This window comes from Octopus bimaculoides, chromosome 20, assembly GCF_001194135.2.
Source record: "Octopus bimaculoides isolate UCB-OBI-ISO-001 chromosome 20, ASM119413v2, whole genome shotgun sequence".
In the NCBI taxonomy this organism is placed as follows: Eukaryota; Metazoa; Mollusca; class Cephalopoda; order Octopoda; family Octopodidae; genus Octopus; species Octopus bimaculoides.
In genome coordinates, this window is record NC_069000.1 from 40,822,499 (window position 1) to 40,832,360 (window position 9,862).

General features: G+C 38.6%; 1 protein-coding gene across 2 annotated transcripts in view; it reads right to left on the bottom strand.

Moving 5' to 3' along the window:
- The window catches only part of LOC106877964 (zinc finger protein 846), a 35,700-nt gene that overhangs the window by 7,337 nt on the left and 18,501 nt on the right, over positions 1–9,862 (bottom strand). The window contains exon 1 of one of the 2 annotated variants that reach the window (XM_014927041.2): positions 6,886–7,766. The exons of the other annotated variant lie outside the window; for it this stretch is intronic. The gene's annotated coding sequence lies outside the window, so the exon portion shown is untranslated. Of the gene's footprint in view, positions 1–6,885; positions 7,767–9,862 lie in introns of those variants that run through there. 2 annotated transcript variants of the gene reach the window in all.

Consider the following 9,862-nt stretch of genomic DNA (forward strand, 5'->3'; position numbering starts at 1 on the left):
ATATATATATATATATATATATATATATATATATATATATAGATAGATAGATAGATAGATAGATATGATGGTCTTCTTTCAGTTTCTGTCTACCAAATCCACTCAAGGCTTTGGTTGGCCTGAGGCTACAGGAGAAGACATTTGCCCAAGGTGCCATGATGTGGGACTGAACCCAAGCTAACTAGAAATAATTATATAGCAAAAGGGGCAAAAAAAGAACAAATAAGAAAAAATATCAAGATCAGTCAATGATTAGCTCATTAGCATTCAGATCACTCGATCAAATGTAATGCTTATTTATTCATATTGTTTAGAAATTAATCATTCATTATCTCATAGCTTTGAAACTTTCATGATGTGGTTGTATATTTTTAGAATGACATTGTAGGGAAGGTGTGAGAAGCCAGATCTGGCTAATTTGAACATAAAACGGGTAGAATATTTGGGCTGTGTATGGCTGATTTAAATGTTAAAAGGTTAAAGATTAAAAGTTAGTCTGTTTTCAAGTTTCATCAGTCTACTATGTAAGTTCAAACCCAGCTGGGGTTCTTAAAATATGTACCAGTCATAAACTGGTGTTGGGTTCAGCAGACCATCCTTCTCTCCAACAACTTGTGAATTTCTAACAATGGATCAAATTATTAAGTAGTGGTGATGGTGGTGGTGATGGTGGTGGTGATAGTGAAAGTAGTAACTACAATAAGCAACTGTAATTAGCAGCAGTAATAGTTATAGTACAAGTAGCAACCATTAGCAGTGATGGTGGTGGTGGTGGTAGTAGTAGTAGTAGTAGTAGTAGTAGTAGTGGCAGTAGTAATAGTAATGGCAGTGGTAGTGCTTAGTAGTAGTGGCAGTAGTAATAGTGATGGCAGTGGTAGTGCATAATAGTAGTAGTAGTAGGAGGAGGAGGAGTCATAGTAGCAGTGGTGGTGGTGGTGGTGAAGATAGTAGTAGAAGTAGTAGTAGTAGTAGTAGTAGTAGTAGTAGCTGTTACTAGTAGTAACAGTAAGAACATTAATACAGATATTAGAATACTGGAAACGGGCCAAATTTTAATCCCACTTGCTAATGTTTGGTAGGATGGGGGACTAGATCTGGGCAAGAAGTAGAGTGAGAAACAACGCTAAGAGAAGAAATGCTATGAGTTTGTTTACATTAGAATGGTTGTGTCCTCTCGACTAGCTGCTAGGACGGGCAATGAATGGTAAGATCAGAGGCATACTCGTTGTCAACATCATCACCATTGTTGTTTTTCTAATTGTTGTACAAACTGGTAACAACCAGACATGGACATCCTTGGCACACATATACCATCTTTGTACTCTGCTGCTCTGAGTGTTCTTACCATGTGTATCCCAGTTTAGTTACATTACTGAGTCCTTGCATGTCATAACAGATAACTGAAAGGGTTTGTGACAGGATGATTGATGGCCATCTTTAATTCAACTCCTGTTCAGAATGACTGATCCTTTTTACAGTTGATAAAATACCAGTAATTCATTAATTTCTATTTAATGAATAATAAAACCACTTCAAGCAAGAAATATATAAAATAAATAGGAATGGCTGTATGGTAAGTAGCTTGCTTACCAACCACATGGTTCCAGGTTCAGTCCCACTGCGTGGCACCTTCGGCAGGTGTCTTCTACTATAGCCTCGAGCCGACCAAAGCCTTGTGAGTGGATTTGGTAGACGGAAACTGAAAAGAAGCCCATTGTATATATATATATATATATATATATATATATATATATATATATATATATATATATGTATATGTATATATGTATATGTTTGTGTGTCTGTGTTTGTCCCCCTAACATCGCTTGACAACCGATGCTGGTGTGTTTACATTTCCGTCACTTAGCGGTTCGGCAAGAGAGAACGATAAAATAAGTACTAGGCTTACAAAGAATAAGTCCTGGGGTGGATTTGCTTGACTAAAGGCGGTGCTCCAGCATGGCCGCAGTCAAATGACTGAAACAAATAAAAGAATAAAAGAAAAAAACAAAAGAATGGTTACAAATTTTAGCCCATGGCAAGCAAATTTAGGGAGATGGGTGGTTGATTATATTGATCCCAATACTCTGAAAAAATGGAAAGTAAAGTTAACCTTAGTGGCCTTTGGACTCAGGATGCAAAGAACCAGAATAAATGCTGTTAAGCATTTTGTCTGATATAATTAATAATGAGAATTAACAATCTAAGTATTCTTGGAATGGCTGATTTAATTCACTGTTTGGTTTTATGCCAGCGTCTGGCCCATTGGTATCTTTTATAGAAGTTCACTGTGCTGGAAGCATTTAGATCAGGTCTCCAGTCCAAAGATAACTTTGTCAAACTCAGTGGTTCTCAAACAGAATGCTGCAAGACATATATAGGTACAACACTGATCTTTGAACATATGTCATAGGTGTAAGCACAGCTGTGTGTGGTTAAATTTACTTCACAACTATATGGTTATAAGCTCAATCCCATTTGGACAAGTATTAGGTCAACCAATGCCCTATGAATGAAATTTGGCATATGAAAACTGTACAGAAACCTGTGTGCGTGAGAGAGAGAGAGAGAGAGAGAGAGAGAGAGAGAGAGAGAGAGAGAGAATATATATGGGTGCACATGTGTGCTTGCATGTGTTGTGTGAGTGTATATGTTTTTGTTTGTGCATTTCTTCACATTGACACTGCTTAGGCAGTAGTTATGGTGTTTGTGTTTCACATAAACAAAATAGCCAGCAGCTTAACAGTTAAGTGTGCAATGATAAGGAATCAACTACCTTAGCTGTAAAAAAAAATTAGAGTTGTTGCCAGAAAAAACATCTGGCCACAGAGAAAATACTGCCTAAAGAAGTGTCTCGTCCAACCCATGCCAGCATGGAAAAAAAATGAACATAAAAAGTGATGATGCAGATGATAATTTAAAGTTTTAGAAAATTCATATTAATGCTTGAGCATCTTGAGAAAGTGTTCTTCATAATTTCCTTACATACATGTATGATTAATAAAACAAGGAGACTTGCTTTCTCATCATCATCATTTAACGTCCGTTTTCCATGCTAGCATGGGTTGGACGATTTGACTGGGGACTGGCGAACCAGATGGCTACATCAGACTCCAATCTGATCTGGCAGAGTTTCTACAGCTAGATGCCCTTCCTAACGCCAACCACTCCGAGAGTGTAGTGGGTGCTTTTTACGTGCCGCTGGCACGAGGGCCAGTCCAGCAGTACTGGCAACAGCCATGCTCAAATGGTGTTTTTTACATGCCACCTGCACAGGAGTCAGTCCAATGTTTTGTTCACATTCCACCGGCATGAGTGCCAGTAAGGCGAAGCTGGAAACGATTGCCACCAGCATAGAAGCGAGATATATATATATATATATATTTCAAAATGTTTAACCTGCATGTAAAGTACACCAGAAATTTTTTTTATTTGATCTCCAAAGCATCTCAAAGTCAAAAAGATTAAGAGACATTCATGTGTATATATATGTATATGCATATATATGTATATGTGTGTCTATATATATGTGTGTGTGTGTGTGTGTATATACATATATATATGTGTATATGTGTGTGTGAAAATATATATATGTATACACATGCAAATATATATATGTATATATATACAAATATATATACACACAAACACACACAAATATACATATATACACATATATATACATCTGGTGCAGCCTGCTGGCTTGCCAGTCCTCAGTCAAACCATCCAACCCATGCCAGCATGGAAAGTGGACGTTAAACGATGATGGTGATGATATACTAACACACACACATATATATATATATACACATATATACACACTTATACATACACACACACACAACACCATCATCATCATCGTTTAACATCTGCTTTCCATGCTGGCATGGGTTGGACAGTTTGACTGAAAACTGGTAAACTGGGGTGGGGGGGTTGCACCAGGATCCAATCTGATTTGGCAAGGATTCAACGGCTGGATGCCCTTCCTGATACCAAACATTCTGAGAGTGTAGTGGGTGCTTTTTATATGCCACCGGCAAGGGTGCCATTAACCTGACACTGGCATGTGTATATGTATGTATGTATATCTACATACCTCTGGTCAGACTTGCTTTCACAGAAAATTGGAAATGACTGATACAGCTTTTAAAGCAATAATCTTACATGATGGCAAGGCAAGGATACCCACACAAACACACACACATGTATATATGTATACAACGGGCTTCGGTCAGCCTGGAGTTATAGTAGGAGACACTTCACCAAAGTGCTGTGCAGTAGGTCTGAACCCATAACCATGTGGTTTGGAAGCAAACTTCTCAAGCACAAAATCATGCCTGCACACACACACACGTGTGTGTGTGTATATATATATATATATGTTGTTGTTGTTGGCACTCCGTCGTTTACGACGTCGAGGGTTCCAGTTGATCCGATCAACGGAACAGCCTGCTCGTGAAATTAACGTGCAAGTGGCTGAGCACTCCACAGACACGTATACCCTTAACGTAGTTCTCGGGGATATTCAGCGTGACACAGTGTGACAAGGCTGACCCTTTGAATTACAGGCACAGCAGAAACAGGAAGTAAGAGTGAGAGAAAGTTGTGGTGAAAGAGTACAGCAGGGTTCGCTACCATCCCCTGCCGGAGCCTCGTGGAGCTTTTAGGTGTTTTCGCTCAATAAACACTCACAATGCCCGGTCTGGGAATCGAAACCGCGATCTTATGACCGCGAGTCCGCTGCCCTAACCACTGGGCCATACATATATATACACACACATACACATGGTAGGTCTTGAATAATTTCCTTCAACCAAATTTTCATTCACAAGGCATTGGTCAATTCAACTGGTGAAACCATGTTGATGACATTTATCAATAGTGCTATGCAGTGAGATTGAACCTGACAAGATAGGAAAGTTATGGAGCATGAAGAAAATAATGGTGATACCAGTGGTAATTGGACTATTAGGAGCAGTTTCCAAGAGCTTTGAAAGTATTGTCTCTTTGAGTCACAGGAGAAGGCACTACTTGAAACCTTTGGTGATTTGTTATTGCTTGCTTTCAAGTAAAGAACAACCAGTAATTAAGAACTACCCGAGGGTCTTTCAGAATAAGAATCATCATCATCATCACCATCGTCGTTTAACATCCGCTTTCCATGCTAGCATGGGTTGGACGATTTGACTGAGGACTGGTGGACCAGGAGGTGACACCAGGCTCCAATCTGATCTGGCAGAGTTTCTACAGCTGGATGCCCTTCCTAACGCCAACAACTCCGAGAGTAATAATAATGATAATTTTTTTTTTTTCTGCTATAGGTACAAGGCCTTAAATTTTGGGGGCGGGGACTAGTCGATTATATCGATCCCAGTGTGTAACTGGTATTTATTTCAGCAACCCCGAAAGGATGAAAGGCAAAGTTGACCTCGGCGGAATTTGAACTCAGAATGTAGTGACGGGAGAAATACTGCTAAGCATTTCGTCCGGCGTGCTAACGAGTCTGCCAGCTCACCACCTTTATATAATAATGATGATGATATAGGCACAAGTTTTTAAATTTTGCAGGAGGATGCTGGTTGATTACATTGACACTAGTGCTTAGCTGGTATTTATTTTATTGACTCTGAAAGGGTGAAAGTTGACCTTGGCAGTATTTGAACTCAGAAATTAAAGCTGGGAGAAATACTGCTAAGCATTTTGTCTGGTGTGCTAATGATTTTCCCAGCTTGCTGCCCTAATAATAATAATAATAATAATAATGATAAATATAACGGAGTCAAAATGTGGAAGAATAGTTCTGATGAATAGTATACTCTCGAAAAAAAAAAAACCCCCAATTATTTGGCTTCAAAGTTACCTCCTCTACTATGGGATACCAGTCTGTGTTGACAGTATCCCTTCAATCTTCACATTCTATCAACTCAAGTATTTACCATGAAGTGACTTAGCCATGAACTTTCTTTCACTACTTATCCAATGTTCCCACTGCCAATCACCTCACTAATCAATCATAACCTTTAATTCTAACACTTTTCCTTCTGTTAATACTAATGAGTTCTAAATCCTATCACATTCTAGGATCAATAAAAAATTTTCAAAGCAATGTCCAAAGAATTTAACAATTTGGTGTTTTTAAAAGGCACAAAAAATTTTTTTCAGAACTAGACACTCTCATTCATCTCCTTCTGAACATATTCCAAACCTCAGGAATATTTTATTTTGTTAACTCAATTTATAATATTAAAATGCTAGACTGTTTATGATAGAGTCATGAGTTCAAATTTTGTGATGAATATTGTATAGTACCTTGGGTAATTAGTGTATCATTGTGTGTCTTTAGTCTGTCTAGCTGAAAATAAATGATTCCATCTTCATGGTTGAAAAGTTAAGAAACATTTACTTCAACACTTCCTATATAAATATTCAACTCTGCAGGATGGGGGCAGATCACACAAAAAGAAAATGTAAATATAAATGTAAAACAGACAAGTATAAAGATCTGACTTGACCAAACATGTACATTAGAAGCTCAAATCATTCAGCATTTTACAAAACTCAGAATCAGGCTAAACAGTGATCCTGTGTGTTATTAATCAATAACCACACAGGTATTTTCTTCTCCACTAGCAGCAAAGCAGCTCAAAACAGCTATTAAACCTTACAGGTTTCCTCACATTTCAAATGTTAAAAGACCAGCTCACTGTAGTCGTTCAAATATGTTCTGTCAAACAGCAACAACAACAACAACAGCAAACCTTGCATATCTTAACTCAAGTTATTTCCATCCTATATGCAATAAAAACCTTACATTACACACATCAGCTGTATTTTTGTGTTGCCAATAAAACGTTACATTGATACGGTAACAAGAGAAAAACAAACCTCAAAAATATTCATTTCGTGATCCGGCAAATCTTCTTTATTCCATCCAGCTTTCTTCAGTTGCTTGCTATATCATCCATCCAGTGGACTGAGGGAGTCAAAGAGAGAGCAACAGCTACAGGCACGTCCCTTTCACGCTGAACCTTGAATCTTTTGTGTTTTGATTCAACTGTATCATGTTGCTACGACACTGCAGTTGTTGTTGTTGTTGTTGTTATTGTACAGCTGCTTTACTTGCTACTATATTGCATTGCCATTGTTCTTGTACAAATACAGCCTACAGTTTAGATTGCACTAATGTTAATGTTGCTGCTATTGTTGTAACTAGTTCACTGCTGCTGCTGCTGCTATTGACATTCCTGTTGTTGTTGTTGTTGTTAGCTCATTGTTGCTGCTGCTACTACTACTATGGCTGTTCTTATTGTTGTAGCTAGGTTCACTGCGACTACTACGGCTGTCCTCCTCGTCGTAATCGTTGTTGTTGTAGCTATGGCTGTCTTTGTTATTGTAGCCAACTCACAGCGACTACTGCTATGGCTGTTGTTGCCACTGTAGCTATACTTGTCTTTGTTGTTGTAGCTGGTTCACTGCTACTACTACTACTACTGCTATGACAGTCATTGTTGTTGCTGTAGCTATGGCTGTCTTTCTTGTTGTTGTTGTTGCGATATCTGGTTGACTGCTACGACTGCTGTTATTGTAGCTATGGTGGACTTTGTTGCTGTTGCTAGTCCACTGGTGTTGTTGTTGTTGTTGTTGTTACAGCCACTTCACTGCTGCTGCTGCTGTTTGGCATAGCTGGTCCACTACTAAGACTGTTGTTGTTGTTGTTGTAGTTAGATCACTGCTTTTGTTCTTGTACAACTATACATTCAATGGTTATTGTTACAACTACATCTCCAGTTTTATTGCTTTGCTTGGGGGGGGGGGCAGTAGTAGTAGTGGTGGTGGTGGTGGTAGTAGTTGTTGTTGTAACCAGCTCACTGCTACAGCTGCTGCTGTTGTTGCAGCAATAAACTACTGCTGCTGTTGTTGTTGTCGTTCTTGTAGACAGAGCTCTGCCATTGTTCTTGTACAACTAACTACACCATTTGCTGGGCTAATGTTGTTGTTGTAGCTCATGTTACTCACCACCAGCGGCATCACCAGCAGCAGCTGGTGGTGAGTAACAGTTCAGTGCTGCCTGCCATTGTTCTTGTACAATTACAGCTTCAGTTATCATCATCGTCATCATTGTTGTTGTTGTTATTGTCCTGTTGTTTAGTACAAATGAACTGATGTTGCTATTGCTGTTGTAATTGTTGAGGTTATTACTATGAATGTTGTTGTTGCTATAATGTAGATAACGCTTGTGCATTGTGTCATTTGCAAATGTTGTTGTTGTTCCACCAAATCTAGCAAAGTTTTGTTGTTGCAATTGTTGTATTAAAACTGTCGATGCCTGCAAAACAAAAATCAGACCACTCCCTAAACTTAATTATGTTAATCAATTTTATATAATGAATTCTTAATTTCTGGAAATTACTCCGCTTTTTCTTCATGTCACTAATAATTGCTGTTTGGTTCTGTTCTTCTAATCTTGTTTCTTTTTTTTTTTCATTTTGTAAGTAGCTTGCTTACCAACCACATGGTTCCGGGTTCAGTTCCACTGCGTGGCACCTTGGACAAGTGTCTTCTACTATAGCCTCGGGCCGACCAAAGCCTTGTGAGTGGATTTGATAGACGGAAACTAGCTCTCGGGGATATTCAGCGTGACACAGTACGACAAGGCTGACCCTTTGAATTACAAGCACAACAGAAAGAGGAAGTAAGAGTGAGAGAAAGTTGTGGTGAAAGAATACAGCAGGGTTCTCCACCATCTCCTGCCGTAGCCTCGTGGAGCTTTAGGTGTTTTCGCTCAATAAACACACACAACGCCCGGTCTGGGAATCGAAACTGTGATACTATGACCGCGAGTCCACTGCCCTAACCACTGGGCCATTGCGCCTCCACTGCCCTACAATATCATTCTAAAAATAAACAATCTCATCATCAAAATCTTGAAGCTATGAGATAATCATGATTAATTCGAAACAACGTGAATAAATAAACGTTATATTTGACAGAGTAATTTGACTGCTAAAGAGTTAGACTTGTACAAGCCGTGCCCAGATGAGACGGTAAGCTCAAGTCAGACTGCAGTTGATTGATAATTGTTGGTGTACATCATTCAGTAAGTCACCTTTTTAACTTACCTAAAGTTATATAGGCATCAAATTGGCAGAGTTGTTCAAGTGTTAGTTAGACTGCTTTGTAATATTTGTTCTGACAATTAGCATCCTGAGTTTAAATTTCTCTGAAATCATCTTGCTGTTCATACTTTCAGATTCGATGAGAGGGGTACCAATCTAAGGCTATGGATTGAACGAACTGTAAGAATGTTGGACTGGATACCTTGCAGTATATATTCCAGCTCTTTGCACTCTGAGTTCAAATCCTTCTGTGGCTTACTTGAGTGGTAAGGTTAATCTGTTGCCTAGTTTAATATGACTATCTAACATCTTGGATACCTATGATAAACATTGAGGCCAGGTCTCCAATTTGAGGATAATTTCTTTCCTTCCCCCCTCTTACTAGTCTTGGAGGCTGTGTGAAGGGCCAGTTTTCTCACCTGACTAAAATGATAAATGCTATTGAGCAACTCGAGTTATTTCCCTTAATTCGTATCTTTTCGTTTAACTTTTACTTATTTCAATCATTTGACTGTGCCCATGCTGGGGCACCACCTTGAAGGGTTTTTAGTCAGGCAAATAGCCCCCAGGATTTATTATTGTTTTTTTTAAAGCCTGATACTTATTCTATCAGTCTCTTTTGCCAAACCGCTAAGTTACAGGAATGCAACACTGGTTGTCAAGCAATGGTGGAGGGACAAACACCAACACACACACACACACATATATATATATATATATATATATATATATATATATATATATAT